The following is a 27,697-nucleotide window of genomic DNA, read 5'->3' as shown; positions in this document are numbered from 1 at the left end:
TCAGACAGCTAGAGAATCCCGTTTTGGAAATGTATGTTACTGTTTAAACCTAGTCTTGCGGCCTCTTTGAGGGAGATCCATCTTTTGGAATTGTTAAATATAAACAGTAAATGTGTAAACATTGCATAAGCCCATGACTGTGAAGCTGATTAGCATGCTTAACCATACTCTCTTGTTAAGAGGACTGGTCAAAAGGTGTTGTCAAGATGCATGGCATTTAAAGGTTCTGCCCTTAAATCTTTTGGAGGGAAAAAAGTATCTGGAGTGTATTTTTAAAAAATTGTTATTTCATTGTCTGTTGATATAAGCCTGAGGGATTTGATTAGAGGATTATTGCTGCATGTTGGTTTTTACTGACAACTGCATGTGATATACATTCTGTTTGAAATGGAGTAATGAATTCCAAAGGTTGTTAAAAGGATTGTGCAGTTTGGTGAAATGTTTGTAGTTACTGGGATGTAACTAGTTAAAGAAGGCACATCTGTTAATTAGATTTTATGAATGAACATTTATTTCAACATATTTAGACACTAGCAACTTTTTTTTTCAAAAATATCTTGTCTCTGCAAGGGTCCTGAGATTAGCATTTGACAGATATTAGTTGAGTTGGCTTGGTGGAGAAAGTGGTGGATAGAGACCGGATAGAGCAGCGTTGGTTGAGATGGGGGGGGGGGGGGGTGGGGGCGGGCTTTGATGGATTATGGGGTGGTCAGATGCTTAGGTTGGCATGGGAGCAAATCCCCACAGGAAGTAAGGAGAGCAAAGGATGACATGGAGGGTATGAGGGACAGAGTTGTGTACTCAGCATGTCCTAGTATGAGAAAAATGAGAGTTTGGATGGGACATGCATTGGTACCTCCTGGGACAGAGTGTGCGGGCAGGTTATGGATGAGAACTGAAAGGATTGTTCACGTTTTGCTTTTTTATTAAACTTCAACACCGGGCCTATACATCAGACTGAGCATTCCATGTAGCCAGAAAGTTGCTGTCCCTCCAGGGTGCTCCACCCACCCATCCCCCTTGTTGTATCTGGCTGGAGTGAGTGAGTGCAGCGGTGAAATGTCCCAGCTGTGTTCAGTCCAGAAGCACTAGTCCAGGCCTCCATCTTTGACGACTTTCTGAGGCAAATTGACAACTCATAGCTTAATATTATCTTTCAATTACTGACTCACATTTTGATTAATATTTTATAATTAACCTGTTCAGAGATGTTGTTAAAATATTTGGAGCAAGTGGGACTTTAACACAGGCCTCCTGACTCAGAGGTCAGGACATTACCACTGAACCACAAGAGTCCCTCTAATTCAACTTGCATTTTCTTAAACTAATCAATTACTAACCACCACCAATTTAAAAAAAAACACTTGGATAGCTAATTCAATATTTACATTGCAAAGCCCGTCATGTCCGATGTAAGCTGTCAAAAGTGAGGGAGGGGTAGGAATTGAATCAAAATGCCATTGAAGGGGCACTCCATCTCCGTGGTGGCCACCTCTCACTAAAGAACTCCGATATTGGTGAACATCGCGTGCTTACTCTTCGATGACACCCAGACATGAAAGAATCGTGGAGGAGAAAGTGAGGACTGCAGATGCTGGAGATCAGAGCTGAAAATGTGTTGCTGGAAAAGCGCAGCAGGTCAGGCAGCATCCAAGGAGCAGGCGAATCGACGTTTCGGGTATGAGCCCTTCTTCAGGAATTCCTCAAGAAGGGCTCATGCCCGAAACGTCGATTCTCCTGCTCCTTGGATGCTGCCTGACCTACTGCGCTTTTCCAGCAACACATGAAAGAATCATGGAAAAGAGACAGGTTGTTGGTAGAGACAACCCCCACAGCCCACTGCCTGGACCTGTTTATAACCAGCCTGGCCTGACCCTGGGCAGACACACAAGGAGGTGCCTCTGATCTGCCAACTCCCCTCTGTGCCAGGTGCCCAAAGATCAGAAACATGACACTAAACTGGAACCAAAAATTCAATTAAAGATCTTCCAAATGACTGAGAACAGGTTGGATGACTCACTTTGAGAGATATGTGTAATTGTTTCAGCTGTTCATTCTCTTGCTGTTATTGCTTTGATCTTTAAATGGTTCAAACATCCTTTTCTCCAATAATACCAAACCCATCCTAATCTCTGTCTGCCTGTAATTGGCACTTCTCTGCTCCTGTCCACGCTGTGATTCATTTGCATGTTCCAGAGAGCAGAATGTACCCATCTCCTGGCAATGGGATGAATGAAGGCTTGCTCCACTGCTGCTGTTTTTTTATTCAAGTCTTTCACAAGATGTGGGGATTGCTGCTGGGTCCATGTGAGCTGTCCATTCCTAATTGGCCTGGCAAGTAGGTGTGAGCCCAGTACTGTGGTATTGGTATACTCACTGTGGCATCATTCAGCCTCTTGACCATTCTCAATGACAAAGATACAAGTCTATGTTTAACAAAAAACAAAACAAAATCAGAAATTACTAGAGAAACTCAGCAGGTCTGGAAATATATTGCCGTTCCTTCAGTGTCATTGGGTCAAAATCCTGGAATTCCCTCCCTAACAGCATTGTGGGTCAACTGACAGCATATGAACTGGAGCAGTTCAGGAAGCCAGCTTAGCATCACCTTAAGAGCATCTAGGGGCAGGCAATAAATGCTGCCCCAGCCAGCAATGCCCACATCCTGAGTGAATTAAAGAAATTAATCAGTACCTGTCTTATTTGATTTCCTTATTAAAGTCTGACATTAGCATTCATTCTATGACTGTCAATGATGTATTTCCAAGTCAGGATGGTGAGTGAGTTAGAAGGAAACTTGCAGGGGGGTGATGTTCCCATGTATCTGCTGCTTTTGTCCTTCTAGATGGAAGAGGTCATGGCTTTGGTATGTTGTAAATATCCATACAATACAGAAGTGAAAGAAATAATCTTGAGTAAGAAGGTATATAATATTTTCCAATTGGAAATCGGAGGAGTTTGCGAAGACGAGAGTAAAGTCATTAATGTCCTACCAGACAAAGGGCTGCCCCTCATTAAAGACACAAGTGGTGTTTGTTTCACCTGAGGGGAGAGGAGTTAGGGGAGAAGTTGAAAAGGTGGATCTTTCGTGGTAATCTCAGCTGGTGCAGGAACTGAGCCCACAATATTGGCATTACCAGTGTTTAGAGCCTATGCAGCCAAACCACTTGCCAGGAGAATAATAACTTCAGTATTAACTTCTTCTATTCTGAGGAAAGGTCACTGGACTTGAAATGTGTACTCTGCTTTCTGTCACAGATGCTACCAGACCCTGCTGAATTTCTCCAGCAATTTCTGATTTTGTTTGATTTCCAGCTCCCTCAGTTCTTGATTCCAATGAACTCTTTGTTTGAAATAAGAGCTGAAATAGAAAATGCTGGAAACATTCAGAAGGTTAGGCAACTTCTGTTGAACATTATTTCTCAAATCAAGGACTACTGTTCAAAAAGCAACAAATATTGGAGATCACAGCAGGTCAGATAGCATCCATAGAGAAGGAGCAAGCTAACGTTTTGAGTCTACATGACTCTTCAGAGCTGAAGGGAAGTGTGGAAGGAACAGCATTTATGCAATAGTTTGGGGAAGGGGGAGAGTAATGGGTGTAGGGTGCTGGTAACTTGATGTTAGTTCAGATCAAGTGATATGAAATGTGAGAATGGTAGAACAATGGTGTATGTACCTGCCAGGCTTGAAAGAACAGACACTGGGATGGAGCAAGGGGAGAGAGGATGTGATAAACTGAGAGAAAGGGAAGAAATTATTCACAATCTGAAGGTGTTGAGCTCAATATGAAGTGCAGAGGCTGTGAAGTGCCAAGTCTGAAGATGAGATATTGTCCCTCCAGTTTGCACTGGGATTCACTGGAACACTGCAGCACTCCGAGGACAGGCATGTGAGCAGGGCGCTGTTAAAATGACCAGCTATGGGAAGGTCAGGGTTATGCTTGAGCACAGACCAAAAGGATTCTGCAAAGCAGTCACCCTGTCTGCGCTTGGTTTTTCCAATGTAGAGTAGGCCACATTGGGTGCAGCAAACTGGACCTGAAACATGAACTTTTTCATTTGTCTTCACAGATGTTGCCTCACCTGTGCTTTTCCAACAACTTCTGTTCTTGTTTCTGATTTACAGCATTCACAATTCTTTTGGGTTTTTATTTACTGGTGTAACCCTGTTTGAATTTGTTAGCTCGTCTCAGGTTTTTTGGAACATAACCTGGGAAAAGGCATGGGAAGGCGGCACGGTGGCGCAGTGGTAAGCACTGCTGCCTTACAGCAGCAGTGCTGCCTTACAGACCCGGGTTCAATTCCCGCCTCACTGTGTGGAGTTTGCACGTTCTCCCCGTGTCTGCGCGGGTTTCCTCTGGGTGCTCCGGTTTCCTCCCACAGTACAAAGATGTGCAGGTCAGGTGAATTGGCCATACTAAATTGCCCATAGTGTTAGGTAAGAGGTAAATGTAGGGGTATGGGTGGGTTGCGCTTCGGCGGGTCGGTGTGGACTTGTTGGGCCGACGGGCCTGTTTCCACACTGTAATCTAATCTAATCTAAGTCAAATAGTTTCTGCTCCTTTCTGGTTATTTTCATTGTGTTTAGTAAAATAGTCTCGAGTGTGCAGTTGTCGTTGATGACTCCTCTGTTTAGGAGTGAAAAGAATAGAAACATTGTGTAGATGATTAGTGCTATTTTCACAAAAAGGTTTCTTGAACTCTTGGCAGTGAGATGCTATTGGCAGGTTTTACAGAATCAGTCTTATTTTCTCTATTTGTATAAGTTTGATTGGATGTTGTGATTCATTTTGGCCTTTAGCATTCCCACTTCTCCTGGTGATGATCCTGACATTTCCTATCCACTTTCAGAGTGACACTGCAAGCATATTAAAAATAACGCAGATGCACTGAGCAAGGGAAGCAAATTAGTGCACTGTTCAACCGAAACACATCACATACAGCCATCTCCTTCTCCAATTCTTCCAGCAGATTTCATTTTGTAAGCTGGTAAGCGAGACCAATTGAATCAAGTGACGAATAGAGAGCATTAGTCCCTGAACCACTGACAGATACATGATCAGGCCACAACTGAGCCCCCCTCGCACAGTGATTCTTATTGAGCGATTTCCAGATGTATCCATGCATAAAACAAGAAAACTAAGTCCACTTTAGGTGGTTAAAAAATGGAGAATATTAATTGAATATCAGTAACTGAAGTGTTCCTCCTAACTGTCTCTTAGCAGATGTTACTCACAGCATCACCTTGTCAATATATTCTTATCCACAAATGATTGCCAATGATGGCATGAGAAATTTGACAAACATTTAGGCAGTTCCAGTTCTGGAATGATAGTACTGGCTCTTCTGTGTATTTTGTGACTGTCCAGACAGGTTGTTTCTGTCTTTCTGCAGTCTTCCAGACTCTTGGTATTTTTGTTTTGTCGTACTTTTTGCCCTTTTCTGCTCTGATTCTTGTTCTCAACATAAAGTCATAAACAGTAAGAGAACATATAAAAAGCAGCAGCATCTGGTAAAACTGAACTTTTGAATACAAGATGAATGATTTGAAAGAACAAGAGAAATATTTGTACTCAGGGCATATCAAAGTATTTTATGGCCAACACAGCACCTTTTGACAACTACAGTTTGTGCACAGTCTACACAATTAGTACCCAGCAAGATCCCACACACTAATGTGGATCAATGAAACAAGCAACAAGTGTTTTCTTTTGTGATGAGGGTTAAAGGATAATTGTTGTCCAGGAAATAACCCCCATGTTTTTGGAATAATTCCATTATTACCCTTCAGCTGGAATCACTTGTAATGATAAATGCTCGACCATTTAGGAGTGAGTTGAAGAGAAATCTCTTCACCCAGAGTGTGGGGAACCGGAGAAATTCACTGCAATAGGAAATGGTTGAGGTCAGAAGGAGGTAGTTATATCTTTTGTGACTAAGGGATTGAGGGATATGGGGTGAGGGTGAGATTAGGTATTGAACTCTATGCAGTCGTGATCATCTTGAGTGATGGAGCAAGTTTGAGGGATCAAAGCCTCCCCCTGCCCCTTTCTTCCATGTTTCTATGGGAGAGCAGACCTCTGTCTAACCACCAAAAGAGACCATCCCCAACAGTGCAACAACAGAATTTATAAAAAAAAACAAATAGCACATTCTCTCCAAGTGCAAGCTTAGAAATATAGGAGGAGGCCATTCGGCCCTTTGAGCCTGCTCTGCCATTCATCTCAATCATGGCTAATTGTCCAACTCAAGCCTAATCCTGCTTTCTCCCCATAACCTTTGATCCCATTCGCCCCAAGTGCTATATCGAGCCACCTCTTGAATACATTCAATGTTTTGACATCGACTACTTCCTGTGGTAATGAATCCCACAGGTTCACCACACCCTCGGTGAAGAAATGTCCCCTCATCTCTTTCCTAAATGGTCTACCCCGAATCCTCAGACTGTGACCCCTGGTTCTAGACACACCCACCATCAGGAGCATCCATTCTATTTGTTAGAATTTTATAAGTCTCTGAGATATTCCCACCCTCCCATTCGTCTGAACTCCAGTGAAAACAATCCTAACCTCATCGATCTCTCCTCATACATCAGTCCCAACATCCCCGGGATCAGCCTGGGAAACTTTCGCTACACTCCCTCCAGAGCAAGAGCATCCTTCCTCAGAAAAAGAGACCAAAACTGCACCCAATATTCCAGGTGTGGTCTCACCAAGGCCCTGTATAACTGCAACAACACATCCCTGCTCTGTACTCGAAGCCTCTCACACTGAAGGCCAACATACCATTTCTTTCTTTCCCACCTGCTGCCCCTGCATGCTTCCCGTTAGTGACTGGTGCACAAGGACACCCAGGTCCCACTGCACACTCCCCTCTCCCAATGTACAGCCATTCAGGTAGGAATCTGCTGCCTTGCTTTTGCTTCCAAAGTGAATAATCTCACATTTAACCAAATTATAAAGCATCTGCCATGGATTTGCCCACTCACCCAACCTGATCATGCTGGAGGATCTCTGCATTCTCCTCACAGTTCACCTCCCCGCCCCCAACAACTTGGTATCATCTGCAAATTTTGAGATGTTCCATTTTGTTCCCTCATCCAATGGATTATTATATATTGTGAAGAGCTGGGGTCACAGCTCCGATCCCTGTGGCACCCCACCTCTTACTGCCTTCCAATTTGGAAAGGACCCATTAATTGCTTCCTCTTTGCCAGCCAGTTTTCTATCCATCTCAAATGCACTTGCCCCAATCCCATGCGCTTTAATCCTGCACAATAATCCCTTGTGCAGGACATTGTCAAACACTTTCTGAGAGAAAGCCTACATTGTGTTCTGGAGAGGGACATGTCTTGCAGGCTAAATCCAGAATATCAGGGCACTCTGGTTAAAAATTGTGACACTGAAACAGCAGAATAGCTGATTGTGTGTTTTATACATTCCAAACTGAAGGACGAGTAGACCGTTCAGCCCGTCAAGCCTGTTCTGCCAATCAATAGGATCATAGCTGATCCTCCCTTTCTACCAAATTCCTGCTTTTCTCCCCCTACCCCTTGATGCCTTTAAAATCGAAAGTTATTTACCTCCCTTCTTGAATATATTCAGTTACTTGTCCTCCACAGCATCTTATGGTAGAGAATTTTGAAGGTTCACTACCTTTTTTGAGTGGAGAAATCTTTCCTAGTTTCTGTCCTAAATGGCCTACCCTCTAGGAATTCAATGACAATGCAAAGCATCAGGGAGATTAATTCTGAGAGTCCGCCTACAAGAAGGTAATAAGTTGATGTTTAGAGGCTTTGATATTGTGGGGTTACTGCTTTCAGTTTTTTTCCACGTGTGGCTTTTCCTCCTAGCTGAGTAGGTCCAATAGTATTTAATAGTTATAACCTGAATGTTATAACATGATATTAACAGGAAAAGACAGGATGGTTAAAGATCAACGTTTTCCACTGGTTGGGGATTCTAGAACTAGGGGCATAGTCTGAGAATTAGGACGTTCAGGAGAGATGTTAAGAAATACTTCTCCACAAAAGGTGGGAGATATTAGGAACGCTCTTCCATAAATAGCAGCAGATACTGGATCGGTCATTAGTTTTCAATCTGAGGATTTTTGTTAAGCAAAGGTATTACAGGATATGGTCCAAAGGCAGGACTCTAGAGTTAGGCCACAGGTCAGTCATGACTTTATTCAATGGTGGGACAGACTCAAGGGGCTGAAAGGGAGTACTCCTGTTATTAATTTCCAATATTCTTGTCTCCCAGGAAATGTTGGGAATATCTACATGTTGCATTCCTAATTTTTCAAGATTTGGAGAAGCCGGTGTTGGACTGGGGTGGACAAAGTTAAAAATCACACATTACCAGGTTATGGTCCAACAGCTTTATTTGGAAGCACTAGCTTTCAGAGCACTGCTCCAAAAGTTTCTAAGAACCTGAACAGTTTCTGTTTCTTCACAATGCCTCTATATTTTTGTCTTAAACTGCACACCTAATGTCTACCATGAAGCTGATCAAAAATTTCCAAACGTAGATTTAGATTCAATTCAATTAAATTCAATTAGATTCCCTACAGTGTGGAAACAGGCCCTTTGGCCCAACAAGTCAACACCGACCCTCCGAACAGTAACCCACCTAGACCCATTTCCCTCCGACTAATGCACCTAACACTACGGGCAATCTAACCTGCTCATCTTTGGATTGTGGGAGGAAACCAGAGCACCCGGAGGAAACCCACACAGACACGGGGAGAATGTGCAAACTCCCCACAGACAGTCACCCGAGGCTGGAATTGAACCTGAGTCCAGTGAGGCAGCAATGCTAATCACTGAGCCTTCGTGCCACCCATTGTCATTGTATGAATGTTCCAATGTATAATCCATTGTGATCATAATTTACAAAACAAAAGTTGATGTAAGAATGGGAATGGATTACTGGTAAAGGATAAATAGTCCTGGAGTTTGGACAATGCATGATTAACATAGTACTTAAGTTGCATCTTAATTTACTTGGTAGTTATTTTGGCTCTTTGCTTTATTCCCTCATTTCTGAGATTCTCTGAATTTAAATAACTTTTAATCTATCTTGAAAACAAATACAGAAAACAGCCTGTACCTTGACAAGAACTGTTTGATTTGTTGCAGTTGAGTTGATGCTGGAGGAAAGCTGAATTAATAATATAGTTGGTGACAGAACAGCTTTTCTGAGGCTTAACATATTAATTAATCTTCAACTATTAGCATAACCTTCCAACTATCCAGATGTTTAATCATATCCTGAAATTGCAGGTTAATCTATAACCAGTGAGTTCTGTATTCATTCATGTGATGAGGTTGTCACTGGCTAGGCCAGCACCTATTGTCCATGTCAGTGGTGGTTAAGAGTTAACCACATTGCTGTTGATCTCGAGTCACATGTAGATCAAGTAAGGGTGGCAGCTTCCTTCCCTAAAGGGCATTTGTGAACCAGATGTTTTTTTTTCTGGCAATCAACATTTGTTTTATGGTCATCATTACACTCTAATTCCAAATTTTTATTGTATTCAATTCCACCACCTGCCATGGTGAGATTTGAACCCAGGGCCCCAGCACATTACCTGAGTCTCTGGATTAACAGTCGAGAGTGCGGTGCTGGAAAAGCACAGCAGGTCATGCAGCATCCGAGAAGCAGGAGAATCGCTGTTTCAGGCAGGGGTCCTTCATCAGGATGAACAGTCCAGCAATAGTACCACTAGGTAATTATCTCCCCAGCATCTTGCTGAGAACCATTGCAACACTTTAATTGTGCAGACTAATAAAGCACAGTGGCCATTTGACCCATCATGCCTGTCCTGACTCAGTCTGAACTATCCAATGGGCTCCACTTCCCTTTCATCTTCCATAGATCCTGCATGGTTTTCTTTCTCAAATAATTATCCAATTTGCTTGAGTTGCTGTTGAATCTGCTTCTAGCACCATTTCAGGCACAGCGCGATTGCTTTCAAAATCTCACTATCCTCCCCAGACATTTCCCAATGTTTTGTGACATCTGGTTATTGATCACACTGTCATTTTGGAAACCTATTCTGTTTTCAAATAAAGATCTTCAAGATGTTTAACATTCTCTTCTTTAACTCCCTCTGTCTCCTCAAGACAGGAGCTGGGGTCTCCTTCCTTTATCAAACCCTTTCATCCTTGGCACATTCTGATTGATCTCCTCTGAACTTTGTCCAAGGTTTTGATATCCCATCTGAAAGTCTGCTCCGAATTGGGTGCAGTGTCAACGGTGTTACCCAAATTTGGTCAAGGTTTAGTACAACTTCCTTTCTTTGCACCCTATGTGTTTCCTAAATCTTATGATTTGGTGACAAAGGATTTGTCATTATCCAAAGTTTAATATTTAATTCAACAAGGCATTGATGCATCAAATTTAAGCAAGAAAATTCAAACATTTCAAACTGTAGTCAGTGTGAGTGTGTGTGACCTCTGCAACCTAATATGGCTATGCTGTATTCAAGTGTTAGAGCCACAGAGCAGGAGCTGATCCACCGTTCCAGGCCTACATTAGAAACGAAAGAACAGAAGTAGACCATGATGCAGCCTATTGACCTCGTGGCTGATCCTGAGCTTCAACTTGACTTTCCTGACTATCCTTTATCTCCCAGGAGGCCCTGAGACCAAAAATGCATCATTTCCTGCTTTTAAAGTCTTCCATTGTGGAAACTCCATGACCTTCTGGATAGAACATTCCACGTTTAACAATTGTTTTCAAATGAAGAAATTTTCTTGCCTTTCTCCTAAAATGACTTTCCAGCAACTATTCTTTTTTTTTTGTTCTGGAATCCACAGCCATTTGAGGTGTGGAGGAGGCCGGGGCGAAGAGACAGAGATAGAAACTCTAACTGCATCCCTTTCAGAATCTCATAACTTTCAATAAAATTGTCTATCATTCTTCCCGAGTCCAGATAATATCGGGCCCAGCCTATACTTGCATTTATATGCTGAAGATATAATATATCATTTACTCAGCTTTTCATCACGTAAGCCAACATCCCACATTCCAATGACTAACCTTGTGAATACTCACTGTATTTGATTCAAAACAAATGAATCTTGAACATAGGAAATGCAGGACAAATGCAGTGGATCTTGAAGTTATACAAGACTTGAAATGTTAACGCTGTGTAGCTTTCTGCCCTGATGCTGCCTGACCTGCTGTGTTTCCTCAGCCTATGCAATATTTTGCTTTTATCCTTTTTTTTTCTATATGGAATCGATAAAGTATGGTGCTGGAAAAGGCATAGGTCAGATTCCCTCTCTTACTCCTCAGATGCTATGTTTCAGGCTTAATCCCAGATGTGGTCTCACCCCTTACACCTAGAGCAAGGCTTCTTTCAATTGTTGTACTCTAATTCTCTAGCAATGAAAACCCACATGCCATTTGTTTTCCCAATGGTTCTGCTCCTACATGCTATCTTTGCGTCCCTTTTATAAATGTATACCCAAGTTTCTGTACATCAATATTTACAAATTCTGTTTTCATGACCCAAGTTAGTAACCAATCATTTTTCCATATTATGGCCCACCTGTGACCTTATCAACCCACCTTTGCCCAATCTGTACAGAGATCAGTCACTCATAAATTTCATTAATTTCGAGTTTAATGCTTTGCCCAATTGTATAGCTCATATCAGGCCTCTATGAACTAATCCTAGCAAAATTTTTCTGACCTTCACACTTCCCTAATCTATACCTGTACAGACGTCTACTTATTTTCGGAGTTAAGGTCGTTTCTCTCAGTTCTGAGGAAGGATCACCGAACCCAAAACATTCACTGATTTCTCTTCACAGCTGCTGCCAGTCCCGCTGAGTTTTTCCAGCAACCTCTATTGTTTCTGATTTACAGCATCTGCAGTTCTTTTGGAGAGAAAGGAGAAGCCAATGTGATTGTACTCCTTTATAATCAGGGCTACTTCTCCCATTCCATCCTGACTGTCTTTTCAAAACATGTATCTGGGGTATGTATTTCTGAAACTGTCGTCTCATTGTCCATCTTTTTATCAGGGTGACTAGATTTAGAAATGTACCTCTGATTTCATTGGTTCAGCTATCTTATTGCAGACACTCCATACTTTCTCATAACATGACTTACATGTTGTGTTTTTACTCCTATCCCCCCATGGATCTTGCATTCTGCAGAGTGACTATCCTTTCCTATCCCATTCAGCTCGCCTTTCCCAATACTGACATCTGTCTCCATTTGTCACTTTGGATTTTTCAATTCCCTTCACTTGAATCCTCCTATCCCCTGTTCAATTCTAAATCAGGTTTCCCTACTCCAACTTCATTTGCTGGGTGACTTTTTTTAAAAAAATGTTTGTGTGTTCTGTGTCTTGATGACAAGTGGGTTTAAAATCCCCAACTGTGTTAGAAACTAGAGGGTAAATAAACTTCTATTTGTGCCAAGTATCTGACTGCCTTTAAAAAAAATGAAATCTTCAAAGTGAAAGGTGCAACAGTATTAAATACATGTTAACCTGTAAAATATACAGGAACAAACTGACTATGATCAGTCTTGTTAAAGACCCCTGCTATAAAAATGCTAGAAAACTGATACATGACCTGAAAATTACAATCTGTGATTGGTGTATGTCAAATATAATCAGACCAATGCATTTCTTAAGTCCATTTACTCGAAGCACAGTGTTCATGTGTGTAACAATCACCAGGTTCAGGAGAATTCTGTGCTCCTCATTTCAGCTTTGTTCTAATTTGCAGCATCACCAAATCATTTCTCAATCATGAGAACCTGAAGTGTTCCCATGTGACCCTTGACCATGTCATTCTGCCTTCAGCACCAAATTATATATAGGTGGAAGTGGGTACTACAGATGCTGGAGATTAGAGTCAAGATTAGAATGGTGCTGGAAACGTACACCAGGTCAGACAAATCAACGTTTCAGGTGACTTTCCTGCTCTTCGGATGCTGTCTGACCTGTTGTGCTTTTCCAGCGCCACTCTAATCTAGACCAAATTGTACATGTCATCAGTGATACAGCAGAAGTGGTCTTAACTGGGAATTCTGTGGAAAGGGCTGAGACAGTTGTGAGAAATCATCCAAATGATGTCCAGCAGCTCGGGCTCAAAGGAGAGATCAGGTGGATCTCTGGCCTGAATTGGGAGGGAATGCCAACTGGCCAGGGACTAGGAGCAGGGCTAGGAGCAGGAGCATGACCCTAGGAAGCAGGAGATCGCTGCTCTGAGCCCATTGGGATGGTCTCTGACAGTGGTCTGCTTGCGAATTTCTTGCATTTGAAGGAAGGAAAAGAGGAAACCTGTTATATGGCCCAGGGAACATCCAGAAACAGTCGGGGCCATCAAGACAGTCCAACCAGTGAAGGTCCACAGATATGTTTGGGCTTGCCATGGTTCCTGTTCATGCTGAATTTGTCCTTGAAGGATACTCATAGCTTGGTCACTGGCTCATCTTGTAGTCCAGCATCCTGATGTACTTATTGCTGTCTCACCTCTATTGTGTTGGCTTTGAGTGAGTGTACTCTCTCTGACAAATTAACATGTGAATTAGCTCTACTGTTCAGGAAGCTCAATGCTGATCTGATTGTAACCTGAACTCCACTCTCCTGCGCACCTCATATATCCCTCTGCTTATTGACAGCAGGTTCAAATGAGAGACTAAGATTGGTGAAGTTATCATGAATATTTTATTTGCCTGCTGAGAATCCAACTGATGCATTTTGCCAAAGGACATTCAGCATGTCCAAAAGGGTTCTCTGCAACCTTTATAGATGCATCACAGAAAATCTTCTATGAAGATGCCTCATAACATGGCAACTGCTCTGCCCAGGACCATAAGAACCTGATTTGTGAGTACAACCCAGTTCATCACACAAGCTGACCTCCCATCCATTGTCTCCGACTATACTTCTCACTGCCTCGGAAAGACCCCTCTCACCCCAGTTATAATCTCTTCCAACCTCTGCCATCAGGCAGAAGATACAAAATTTTAAACACACATACCAACAGATTCAAAAACAAAGTCTTCCCTGTTTCATAATAATAGAAGCTGGAGTAGGCCATTTGACCCGTCAAATCTGCTCTGCTGTTCATTAAGGTTATGGCTGAACTATCCATCATCTTAGCTCCTCCTACCTGCATTATCACATAACCCTTCATTCCCCTACCACGCAAAAACCCATCCAACTGGGTCTTGAATATATTTAATAAAGATGTCTCTACTGCTCCCTCAGGCAGAGAATAGATTCACTAGATTCACTACTTTCTGGGAAAAGCAGTTCCTCCTCATCTCTGTCCTGAATCTACTCTCCCTAATCTTGAGGCCATGTCCCCTAATCCTTATCTCACCCACCCGTGGAAACAATTTGTCCGCCTCTATCTTCTCTATCTCTTTCATAATCTGATATGTTTCTACAAGATCCCCTTTCATTCTTCTAAATTCTAGTCCCAGGCAGCTCAACCTCTCCTCACAGGGTAATTCCCTCATCTCCGGAATCAATCTGGTGACCCTCCTCTGCACTGCCTCCAAACCCAGTATATCCTGCCTCAAGTAAGGAGACCAGAACTACACACAATACTCCAGGTGCGGCCTCACCAACACCTTGTACAATTGCAGCAGAACCTCCCCGATCTTAAATTCAATCCCCCAGCAATGAAAGCCGATATTCCATTTGCCTTCCTGATTACCTGTTGTACCTGCAAATCAACTTTGTGATTCATCTATGAACACTCCCAAGTCGCTCTGCACAACAGCTTGCTGCAATCTTTCACATTTAAATAATATTCTGACCTACTAATTTTACTTCCAAAGTAAATAACCTCACAATTTACCAACTGCCAGAGGTTGAATTCCATCTGCCAGAGCCTTGCCCACTCACTAACCTGTCTAAATCTCTCCTCACACCCTCCACATCGTCTGCACAGTTTGCCTTTCCACTCAATTTAGTGTCATCAGCAAACTTGAATACATTACACTCGCTCTCCTCTTCCAAATCATTTATACATATCATGAACAGTTGCAGGCCCAACGGTGAGGGGTGTAGTGCCCCGCCTACCACTGACCTCCAACCAGAGAAACACCCATTTATCCCAACTCTCTGCTTTCTATTGGTTAATCAGTCCTCTATCCATGCTAGTTTATTACCCGTAACTCCATTCGACTTCTGAATGGATCTCTAATTTCAATCTAATGTTGATCTTGCTTTTTGCGCACCTCTGCTGACATAACTTTGCATTGTTTCATTGCCCTATAATCTTTGTATGGTATGATCTGCCTGTACTGCAGGCAAAACAAAACCTTCACTGAGCCTAGGTACATGTGACAATATTAAATCAAACCAAATAAAAGATTTTGTCAAATGATCCTGATTAAAACAAGCTATATCTTTCTTAAACACCACAAAATGAAAACCCTTGTCTTCCAGTGCTTAACTCGTATAAACTTAAAGGTGTATATGATAGCATTGGATAGAAATTCATGAGGATTGCCTATGGGTAGGAATCTTCCATTAAGTGGATCGATTGATAAAATTGGGACTGTTTTCCTCAGCAGAAAATGTTGAAAGGAGGAGATCCTGTTTCTGCACATCGGTTTATTGCATTGAAGGGGCACAGTGAGCACAGGAAAACCATATGGTGATGTTTCTTTCCACTTGTTACAATGTGGAAAATCAAGACTCTGGGCATACTATTAGGATCCTTTCTGAGAATGGATAAATTATTAGTTGAGCATGAATTAATCCATGATAGTCTGCAGGTTTAAGTCAAGATCATACCTTAGGAGCATATTGAATTTTTTGACAAAGTAACAAGTTGAATTGAGGGCAATGAAGTATTGTCATGGGGATTTGGTTAAGGTTCCATGTGGCAGTCTGGTGAGCCAAAGCCAGTGCAACACAGGGGAAGGTGAGGAGTTGAATCTGACTTTCTCTGTGAGAGGAAGCAGGGCAATTGATGGATGGTTTTGCAAATTGAAATTGATTTCCAGTGGTGTTCCACAGGGTTCTGTTGTATCCTGTGCTATTGGCTATATTGTGTCATGATTGAGAATTAAATCTGGGACACGTGATTGGGAAATTTGAAAACAGGGCAATAATTAGCCAGATCGTTGACAGCAAAGAGAATGGCTGCACTGGCGGGATGATATCGATGATATGGTTCAGTGGATGGGAAATAGACATATGGAATGTAATCTAGAGGACAAAGAATAAAGAAGAGTATGGCACAACAATAGGCCCTTCGGCCCGCGATGTCTATGCTGACACATGCCTTTCCTTTTGTCTCTGCAGTCTGTATTCCCTGCCTATTCCTGTATCTGTTGAGATGCCTCGTCAAACATTGCTATTGTATCCATGTACACCTCATGACAGCACATTGCAGGCACTTATTACTGTTTTTTTTTTAAAATGCCTCTTAGATCTCCTTTAAGCTTGCCTCCTATGTCCTCGTGGAATTACATTTCTACCCTGGGGATAACGTTCTGGCTATCCATTCTATCCATGACTTGGATATTTGCAAAATTATATCAGCTCACTCCTCATTGTTCAATATTCAATAGAAAACTATTGCATTTGTCCAATCTCTCCTCATAGCTAATGCGATCCAAAACAGGCAACATTCTGGTAAACGTTTTCAGTTGTTGTGGTTCTGTTCGCCGAGCTGGAAGTTTTTGTTGGAAACGTTTCGTCCCCTGGCTAGGCGACATCATCAGTGCTTGGGAGCCTTCTGCGAAGCGCTTCTTTGATGTTTCCTCCGGTGTTTATAGTGGTCTGTCCCTGCTGCTTCCGGTTGTCAATTTCAGCTGTCCGCTGTAGTGGTTGGTATATTGGGTCCCGGTCGATGTGTTTGTTGATGGAGTTTGTGGATGAATGCCATGCCTCTAGGAATTCCCTGGCTGTTCTCTGTCTGGCTTGCCCTATGATAGTAGTGTTGTCCCAGTCGAATTCATGTTGCTTGTTGTCTGCGTGTGTGGCTACTAAGGATAGCTGGTCGTGTCGTTTCGTGGCTAGTTGATGTTCATGTATGCGGATTGTTAGCTGTCTTTCTGTTTGTCCTATATAGTGTTTTGTGCAGTCCTTGCATGGTATTTTGTACACTACATTCGTTTTGCTCATGTTGGGTATCGGGTCCTTCGTTCTGGTTTTCAGTCTCCTTTCCAAAGCCTCCACACCCTTCTAATAGTGTGCCATCCACAACTTTACACAACATTCCAAATGTGGCTGAACTAAAGTCCTATACAGCAACAACATGAGGTGTTAATTTTTATACTCTATGCCTAACTGATGAAAGCAAGCATATCATATGCCTTTTGGCCACCTTTGGCCACTTTTTGTTCCACTTTCCGGGAACTGGGGACCTGTATGTCTAGATCCCTTGTATATTGATGCTACAAAGGGTTCTGATCAGATGGTGCTGGAAAAGCACAGCAGGTCTGGCAGCATCCAAGGAGCAGGAAAATCAATGTTTCGGGCAAAAGCCCTTCATCAGGAAGAGAGGCAGGAAGCCTTCAGGGTGGAGAGATAAATGGGGGGGGGAGGTGGGGCTGGGGAGAAGGTACAAAGGGTTCTGCCATTTACTGTTATACTTCCCTTCTGTGTTCGATCTTTCAAAATGCATCACCTTTCATGTGTCCGAATTAAACTCAAGTCTCCAGCCTATTTATATCCTGCTTTATCCTCTGGAATCCCTCCTCACTATCCACAGCTCCGCCAATCCTAGTCATTCACAAACATACTAATTGGACCACCTACATTCTTGTCCGAATCAGATCCCCAAGGAACACCACTGGTCAGAAAATCACCCTTCTACTGCTGCTTTCTGTCTACTATGACAGAGCCAGTTCTGTATCCATCTTACCAGCTTACTGTGGATCCCATGTGCCTTTGTTTTCTACTAGCCTGCCATGAGGGACCTTGTCAAAGGACTTGCAAAAGTCCGTATAGACAACATCCACCTCCTGTCCTCATCAATCATCTTTGTCACTTTCTCAAGACTCAATCAGGTTTGTAAGGCACTCCCTTCCCCGTATAAAGTCATACTGGCTGTTGCTAATATGTCCATTATTTTTCCAAATATAAGTAAATCCTGTCTCTAAGAATTTTCTCCAGTAATTTTCCTATGTAAGGCTCACCAGTCTTTATTTACGCAGATTATCCCTATTGTCTTTCTTAAACAAAAGAAAACTTTTGACTATTCTCCAGCACTCTGGGACCTTGCCTGTGACTAAAGAAGATTCAAAGATTTCATACAAGGTTCCAGTAACCTTCTAATCTACCTCCCTTAGCATTCTGGGATAGGTCCTATAGGTCCTGAGAGCTTGTCTGCCTTAATGCTTTTCAAAACAGCCAACCCATCCTACTTTTATTTTGACGTGCCTCAGAATATCAACATACCCCTCCCAAGACTCACCATCCACCATGTCCTTTTCCTCCTTTTGTGAATATCAATATACTCATTCTGGACCTTAGCCACTTCCTCTGGGAGAGGATGTACAATATTCTCAAAGGGGAAGAGGGACTAAAAGGAGGTAATTGTACACATTGGAACAAATGACATAGAAAGAGAAAAGGATGAGATTCTGAAGAGTTTTGGACATTGGGCAGGAATTTTAAAAGTACATTCTTTAGCACAGTAGTATCTGGATTATTCTTGATGCCATGAGTTAGTGAGGGTAGAAATAGAATGATAGAGCAGATTAATGTGTGGCTGAAGAACTGGTGCAGAGGAGAAGGATTCACATTTTTAGATCATTGGAATCTCTTCTGGTGTAGAAGTTGCTTGTATAACAAGGACAGATTGCACCTGAATTGGAAGGGGACTAATATACTGGTGGGAGATTTGCTACAGCAGCTCGGGAGGATTTAAACTAGGGAGGGGGTATGGGAAGGACCTAGGGAGATGGTAATAAAAGAGATCAATCTGAGACTGATACAGTTGGGAAAAGGACTAAGTCAAAGACAGGGCAGGCAGGAACAAAGTAGACAAGAGGTAGGACTGATAAATTTGACTTCATTTACTTCAATACAAAAGGTCTAACAGGTAAGGCAGATGAACTCGGCATGCTTGGGAACATGGGACTGGGATATCATAGCAATTACAGAGATGTGGCTCAGGGATGGATAGGACTGGCAGCTTAATGTTCCAGGGTATAGATTTGGTAGCAAGGAAAGAAAGGGGGGCAAGAGAGGGGGGGGGGAGTGATGTTTTTGATTAGGGATAAAATTATGGCTGTACTCAGGAAGGATAGTCCCGGAAATACATCCAGGGAAGTTATTTAGGTGGAACTGAGAAATAGCAAAGGAATGATCACCTTATTACACTACGGATCCATCTCAGCAACTGCCTTCAGAAATCCGTGTCCCAACCCCTTTTCCCACCCAGCTGCTTCCCAACAGCCCGCCCCCAATTTTTTGCCATTTTGTGATGTCGGATCTATGATTTTCAAGCACTTTGTAATGGTGTAGACATTCCCTGCTGTTGTGAAATTCCTTTTATTGCGTGTTGCAGTGGATCGAACCAGTATTAAATATCAGAGACCTGAACTGAGCAAGATAATTCTTGCTCAGTGACAAACATTGATGATTTGAACATAAACTGTTCACCAATAAAGGAATGCGTCATGCGGACAGTGAAATCATGTTGACTCTTCTTTGTTTTTTGTCTCTTTTCATATATAACAACAATCACTTCAAACCACTGTCTTCATATGAAGTAAATTTGCAAAGATTTGAAATCTGTGACAATGTGTGGTCCATATCTGTTGTTGTTGCTGTTCGGCTTTCTGGTTCCATTGCAATTTAAATGTGGTAACATTATCAGCAGACCGAGCAGAACGAAACATCCTTCCATCAGTCGGATCTTGACTTGATTCATATTCCTGTTCGTGAATGTGACTGAATATGCTTCTCCTTTAGTTTGCGTTGGTTGTTTTCATTTCTATTGCTTAATATTAATTTCTTTATTGATCTTTGGCTCATTTTCTGAATCCTCCAACTTGTTTATTTTTGTCTACATTACTTGCACAGACTCCAACAATTCACTAAAATTCCATCCTTCCCTGAAAGAACAGCTTTGATGTGAAAGCTTAGATACTCTGAACTTGGAGTTCACATTTGGAAACTTGTCATACCAAATGCTCACTGCACAATCCTTCCACACACACTCCTATAATCTGTATGAACAGGGAAAAGGTTGTCTTTTAGGTATTTTTCCTAGCCAACCTGCCTGGATGTTATTATATTGCGTCTAGTGAAAGTGGCTTTGGAACCTGGCCCTCCTGGTTCAGAGGTAGGGATACTACCTTGCACCAATAAAACCTTCAGCTTGTCTTTTAGACAAAGTCCTTAAATGTAAACCAGTGAATACTGTTTTGTCATTCCTGAACGCATCCCTCAGTTATATTACCGAAATTACCTTATCTGTACAAGACACTTGTGGGCATAAACCAATCAACCAGAGAATTTGAATTCCTGAGTAATATACACTTGTTAATATCATTGGATTGAGCTAGTGAGTTAAATAACCCATAGACAACTGGGAACATAAATATACTTTGAGAAATTATAATCAAGCAAAACTAGTCAAATTGGCACAGATCTGGATGATTATACCTTCATGAGAATCATTAAAGATGCAAAATTATATTTGAATCAGTTATCTTCCATTATAATTGCAAACTCCAGATTAATTTTGCAAATTATGTACTTTTTTTGTGGCTGTTTTTCTCCAAACACTGCATAAATTATTTTTTTTTAGAATTCCATTTTTTTTAATATTCATTTGAATACAAATAGGAGTATGGTTGAGCCCAAGCAACAATTTATTGTGTAAATCATTTTATTAAAGTTGATCCTTTTTATAGGATTTATTTCTCTAAGGTGATCAACAAGGATTAGACAGAATTTACCAGAATTAGAATTGCAGTTGGTTTCTTTGCCCTTCAGCCCTGTAGCAAGGTACATTTTGAGTTTTGTTTCCCTCTTGCCACAGTTGGCAACGTTCTCACAAAGTGAAGAATCCCCTGCTTTCCCAAAGTTGGTATTCCGCATCCTGGGACTTGCTTCAAGCTCAGAGGATCGTCATAAGAGGTAGGTTTCAGTGCACGTCAGGGAATGGAGAGGCAATTTTTTTTTATTTTTTGGAGAGCCCACGTTGTGTTAAGCAATGTCTAGAAGGATTGATGGGATTTGAGTGGGCACTTTGAAAAGGTAAGAAAAGATGATATATACATAAGCTTGGCTCTGTTGCTGTGCCGAAGTTTACAGCGCAAATTTAAAATGTGGGCTTGTTGCCAAGTCTGTAATTTCCCACCTTGTCACTAAAAGGGAATTGGATCATCATCTGAAGCTGAACACTTAATGGGCCTACAGAGAAAAGGCAAGGTAATGTGGCTAGCCAAGTTATAGTTATATATGGGTGGCACAATGGTTCAGTGGTTAGCACTGCTGCCTTACAGCGCCAGGGACCTGGGTTTGATTCCTGCCTCCGGTCTGTCTGTGTGGAGTTTGCATGTTCTCCCTGTGTCTGTGCAGATTTCCTGAGTGCTCTGGTTTCCTCCCACAATCCAAAGATGTGAGGGTTAGGCAAATTGGTTGTGCTAAATTGCCCATAATGTTAGGTGAATAATTCAGAGGGAAACAGGTCTGGTTGAGTTATTCTTCAAAGGATCGGTGTGGACTTGTTGGGCCGAATGGCCTGTTTCTCGACTGTAGATAATCTAATCTAAAAGAACTGGCACAGGCTAAAATGGACTTCATTTTAGTGCTGTATTCATTTTATAGTTCTGCGATTCCATACTGCAAATTTCCTTGCTGTTCCACATATCTCTCTCTATATATCACCAGAAACTAATGAGTTTAAAAATGTTTGTATGAACATTTTCTTTTACAGATCATAGAATGTGTATTTTGTACAACAGACAGATTGATCCAGTTTGACTCGTTATGTTGAAAGGTGAAGCTTGAACATGAGAAATAGATGCTATGTAACACAATAATTTGGGTCATTATTATGACATGATCAGAATTAAATTGAAACCAATATCTATTGTGCACTCAGCATAATATATTGTAATTCTCTCAGCTCTGTCTTGCTAAAGGATAAAATATATTGAATGCTCTAATCATGCAGCTACAAACAGCTTTTGGAGCCGTTGTCTATTTTCTGACACCACCATCGATTAAAAATTGTTGTCTGCAGTTGTGTTGCTCCAGTGCCACTGTGAGGAATAGCTAGGATGCCTTGGCAACAGAACTGAAGAGATACTGAAAATACTTGAAGTGCAATGATAATTCTTTTTTAGCTGGAAGCAGGGTCGATATATAAAATCAAGGAAAAACCTGAGGTTTTAGTTTAATTAGTGTGATAGCAAATATAATTGGGGAACAACCAAGCTCTTCACTTGAGGATAATATTATCATCGTCCTACCAAAGCATAGAGCTGTGATCTCATTACAGAGAGATGTTTGGTAATTGTTTAAGCTGAGGGGCACCTTGCCTCAGCCAGCAGTTGAGGTTGTGAAGGAGATTTCTTCATGGTAACAATTGAACCCACACTGTTACTATCACTTTCTATTGCAAACCAGCCATCCAGCAAACTGCAGTCTTCACTCACCATGTGAGTGACTATCTATCAGAATGGGGATTGACGTTAGAAATCACAGCCCTTCCTTTGTAAAAATTGATTTTTTCTATGAATCAAACTTGATTTTTTTGATCTGTACTTTTGGCTTTGCAGAAGTTAGAGATAGTTTGTGGTTCTAACTAATTTTAGAATCTACTGTAATAAATACCCGTGTCTTGTTACCTAAACATTAAATATTTTATTCAACAAACTGCCATGCAAAACAAACATACTCTATACACTAGTTTCTGGTCCCTTTCTACTGTTTGTTTTGATTTGAGCAAACAATCAAGTTCCTGTGAACGTTCAGTTTCTAACTCATAGTGAAATCTTACCCAACCTTCCTGGCACTGATACTGATTCACCACCTTCAAGTCAGAATAGGTTGGGTTTAAGGCATTTCTAGATTGTAGAATAACGTTAATGCACTTAAACACAGCTGTGTGAACAGAATATCAATATGTATGTGAGACATGGAACCTGCCATAATACTTGTTAAGACATAAATACATGTTTTCATAGCCATTCATTCAATAACATGGATTGAAGCAATAACGCACTAGGGTCTGGAATAAAACAAAATTCACAGCAATATAGTCCTTTTATGGATGGTCTCTAACATTGTTAACTCCAGTGTATTCTCATACAATTGAAGACCAAGGGAACTTGTGGCAAAGTGGCAATGTCCCTGTCTCTGGACCAGAAGTTCAAGCACCACCTGCTCCATCTGAACTGGTTGATGCAAAAAATCTGTTATTGCAGACTGTTGCAGTGATCGCAGGTTCCTGACCTGTACACTTTATAACAGTGTGCCCCAAACTATTTTCCAATGCGTCTCTGTTTTATCACAGTATTCCGACCCTCCTCCTATAACCGGGATATGTCTGTCAGAGGTGTGCTTCATTACTGTCAGTGTATAAATGTCCCAGGCCCATTTGCCACCTGCTGATGAGGTTGAAGGACACTCTGAGCTTGCTGCCTGCTCCTTGATTGGTGGCATTAATCTAGTGGAAACAGAGCTGTCCTCCCAGAGCCTCCAAACTGACCCACCTTCCATGCACAGGAGACAGGCTCTTTCAGAGGACAGGGAGCTCATGATTCCAAAAAGTATCTCTGCAGCCCCTCAGCTGAGAACTTCATCTGGAGAGTTGATGTTTCTGGAGGTCCAAATTCTGGACCAGAAATTAAAATGCAGATATGGTAGATTAGAGTCCACCAGTGTCTCCCGTTCCATTGGAGTTTATGTAGTTATAGAAGAGGTCGCTGTTGATATATTCACACACTGCAGTTTAAAGTCTGTATAAATAATGATTTCAAGATGTGTAGTGCTACATGTTGGCATTATTGTTTTCGAATTTGATAAAAATGACTAATTGTTGATCAGACAAACAGTTTATCATGCTGAAGAAAGGAACAAGTAAGAAAACAATTTTAAAAAAGGAGGAAAATGTTACTAAATTTTGAAATTTAGGTGATGAGAATGCAGTTTTTTTTGCTCTGTTACCTGAAGAGAATATAGAGTGGAAACTATGATGATAAGATTGCTACACAGCAACTCCAGTGAACTGATTCTCCTAATGTTTTAACAAACTGTTGGAAGATCAGTTAGCTTCTGTAATTGGCACAAAATCCTCTGCCTGACTTTCATCTTGCTGCTCTCCAGGTGATGGCTAAAACGGTGAGGTATGAGGAAAGTTAAACAAGTGGGCTTTTCTGGTAAGAGTTAGGATTGAAACATGTCGTGAGAAGGACTGCTATGGCTGATTTCATAAAAGATGACGGAGCTCATTGGGACAAACCACTTTTTAATCCTCTTAATAACATTTGTTATATTTTATGTACTCTCTGTAGCTATGTCTGGACAATTTTAATGTAACTATCATCTATTTAAATAAATACTCACACAGTTCTATATTTGAACATCAATGAGGTTTTTTTGCATTCAGATGTGGAGGCTGTTGACTGAATATTTGATTTTAGGTTGATTAAAATCATTTGAGGAGAACAGTTGTGTAGTTTCACGATTTCTCAATGCATATTCATGTGAAAACTAAGTGAGATTGATACTGTTGTAATATTTACTGCAATCGCCTTTTGTGACTATTCATTAATAATAATCTCTTGATTATTTTTGGCAACAATTATACAAGGGATACAAAATACCTTCAATCCAATGGGCGAATTAATCTTTATGTATTTCTCTCTCACCTGCGTTTCTTTCAGCTCCGCTCCAACGCTGGTGCTGCCTCACTGTCTGATTTCTGTTAAAGGCAGTGCTATAGTTTACTCTGATGGTAACAAGGGCTTTCCGTTTGCAAACACTTGTTCATATCTTTAATCTTTTATTTTTTAGTATTGAGTGTTTAAAAAGATGTGCCCTTTCATCAAATCCAAAGCTGGGTTTGGGTAATGGGATGAGGAAGAGAGGAGATGGCACTATGGATTGAATTCCAAGATCACTTTAATCAAGTTATTCAACCATGAAACAGTCACTTTGATCCAATTCTGCTTTATTTTGCCTGAAGCTAAATCTAGGGGTTCGTAATTCTCCCCCCACCCCTGAAGTTGGAAATCAAGACCTTTTTTAGTAGCAGTTTCTGTGGCAGATTGGCGCGCTCAACTATGTCAGACCTTTTCCATGTTCACTTCATCTTGTTGACGTTATGGGACTGAGCTGCTCTGATGAAGTCTGGACCTTCCCAACTTGGCTGAGTTTTTTTTCATCAGTGAATCGAGTGTTGTTGGGAAAGTTGAAACTTTATTGCTGGAACAGCACAGCAGGTCAGGCAGCATCCAGGGAACAGGAGATTCGACGTTTCGGGCACAGGCCCTTCTTCAGGAATGAGCAGAGAGTGTTCAGCAGGAGAAGATAAAAGGTAGGGAGGAGGGACTTGGAGGAGGGGCGTTGGAAATGTGATAGGTGGAAAGAGGTCAAGGTGAGGGTGATAGGTCGGAGTAGGATGGAGGCGGAGAGGTCAAGAAGAAGACTGCAGGTCAGGAAGGCGGTGCCGGGCTGGAGGGATCCGGCTGAGACAAGGTGGGGGGAGGGGGGATGAAGAAACTGGTGAAGTCCAAGTTCATCCCCTGTGATTGGAGGGTTCCCAGTCGGAAGATAAGACGCTCCTCCTCCGACCGTCGCGTTGTTGTGGTTTGGCGGTGGATGAGTCCAATGACCTGCATATCCTCGGTGGAGTGGGAGGGGGAGTTGAAATGCTGTGCTACAGCGTGGTTGGGTTGGTTCGTCCGGGTGGCCCAGAGGTGCTCTCTGAATCGCTCCGCAAGTAGGCGGCCTGTCTCGCCAATATAGAGGAGGCCACACCGGCTGCAGCGGATGCAGTAGATGATGTGGGTGGAGGTGCAGGTGAATCTGTGGCGGATATGGAAGTTTCCTTTGGGGCCTTGGAGAGAAGTGAGGGGGGAGGTGTGGGCGCAAGTGTTGCACCTCCTGCGGTTGCAGGGGAAGGTGCCGGGAGTGGAGGTTGGGTCGGTGGGGGGGTGTGGATCTGACAAGGGAGTCGCGGAGGGAGTGGTCTCTACGGAAAGCTGATAGGGGAGGGGAGGGAAATATATCCTTGGTGCTGGGGTCTGTTTGGAGGTGGTGGAAGTGACGGCGGATGATGCGCTGTACATGGAGATTGGTGGGGTGGTAGGTGAGGACCAGTGGGGTTCTGTCGTGGTGGCGGTTGGAGGGGCGGGGCTCAAGGGCGGAGGAGCGGGAAGTGGAGGAGATGCGGTGGAGGGCACCGTCGACCACGTCGGGGGGGAAATTGCGGTCCTTGAAGAAGGAGGCCATCTGTGTTGTACGTATTTTGAACTGGTCCTCCTGGGAGCAGATGCGGCGGAGACGAAGGAATTGGGAGAATGGGATGGTGTTTTTACAGGGGGCAGGATGGGAGGAGGTGTAGTCCAGGTAGCTGTGGGAGTCGGTTGGTTTGTAGTAGATGTCCGTGTTGATTCGGTCGCCTGAGATAGAAACAGAAAGGTCTAGGAAGGGGAGGGAGGAGTCCGAGACTGTCCAGGTGAATTTGAGGTGGGGGTGGAAGGTGTTAGTGTAGTGGATGAACTGTTCAACCTCCTCGTGGGAGCACGAGGTAGCGAAGGAAAAGATGGGGGGTGGGGCCAGTGTAGTTGCGGAAGATGGATTGTTCCACATACCCTACGAAGAGGCAAGCATAGCTGGGGCCCATGCGGGTGCCCATGGCTACTCCTTTTGTTTGGAGAAAGTGGGAGGATTGGAAAGAAAAGTTGTTCAGGGTGAGGACCAGTTCGGTCAGTCGATGGAGGGTGTTGGTGGAAGGGTACTGGGTGGTACGGCGGGAAAGGAAGAAGCGGAGTGCTTTGAGTCCTTCGTGATGGGGGATGGAGGTGTACAGGGACTGGATGTCCATGGTGAAGATGAGGCGTTGGGGACCGGGGAAGCGGAAATCCTGGAGGAGGTGGAGGGCGTGGGTGGTGTCACGAACGTAGGTGGGGAGTTCTTGGACTAATGGGGACAGGACCGTGTCGAGGTATGCCGAGATGAGTTCGGTTGGGCAGGAGCAGGCTGAGACGATGGGTCGTCCGGGGCAGTCAGGTTTGTGGATTTTGGGCAGGAGGTAGAAACAGGCGGTGCGGGGTTGTGGGACTATGAGGTTGGAGGCGGTGGATGGGAGGTCCCCTGAGGTGATGAGGTTATGGATGGTCTGGGAGATGATTGTTTGGTGGTGGGGGGTGGGGTCATGGTCAAGGGGACGGTAGGAGGAGGTATCTGCGAGCTGGCGTTTGGCCTCAGCGGTGTAAAGGTCAGTGCGCCAAACTACTACTGCGCCTCCCTTGTCAGCTGGTTTGATGTCAGCTGGTTTGAAGGCAGGAAAGTGGATTTGAGGATGTTCAGAATCAACGAGGAGAAAGTGGGGACTGCAGGTGCTGGAGATCAGAGCTTAAAACTGTGTTGCTGGAAAAGCACAGCAGGTCAGGCAGCATCCAAGGAGTAGGAGAATCGACGTTTCGGGCATAAGACCTTCTTCAGGAATCCTGCTGCGCTTTTTCAGCAACACATTTCTAAGCGATGTTCAGGATCAGCCATGA

General features: G+C 42.7%; 1 protein-coding gene across 5 annotated transcripts in view; it reads left to right on the top strand.

Moving 5' to 3' along the window:
- Positions 1–27,697, top strand: part of LOC122564564 (cadherin-18-like) — a 760,480-nt gene that overhangs the window by 334,344 nt on the left and 398,439 nt on the right. The window contains exon 1 of one of the 5 annotated variants that reach the window (XM_087978471.1): positions 20,971–21,095. The exons of 3 other annotated variants lie outside the window; for them this stretch is intronic. The gene's annotated coding sequence lies outside the window, so the exon portion shown is untranslated. Of the gene's footprint in view, positions 1–20,970; positions 21,096–27,697 lie in introns of those variants that run through there. One more of the 5 variants, XM_043719647.2, reaches the window with a different exon arrangement.

The sequence above is a fragment of the Chiloscyllium plagiosum genome, unplaced genomic scaffold, assembly GCF_037043375.1.
Source record: "Chiloscyllium plagiosum isolate Xiang-an unplaced genomic scaffold, Cpla_swu_hap1 HiC_scaffold_34, whole genome shotgun sequence".
Taxonomy (NCBI): Eukaryota; Metazoa; Chordata; class Chondrichthyes; order Orectolobiformes; family Hemiscylliidae; genus Chiloscyllium; species Chiloscyllium plagiosum.
This window is presented reverse-complemented; position numbering and strand designations above follow the sequence as displayed.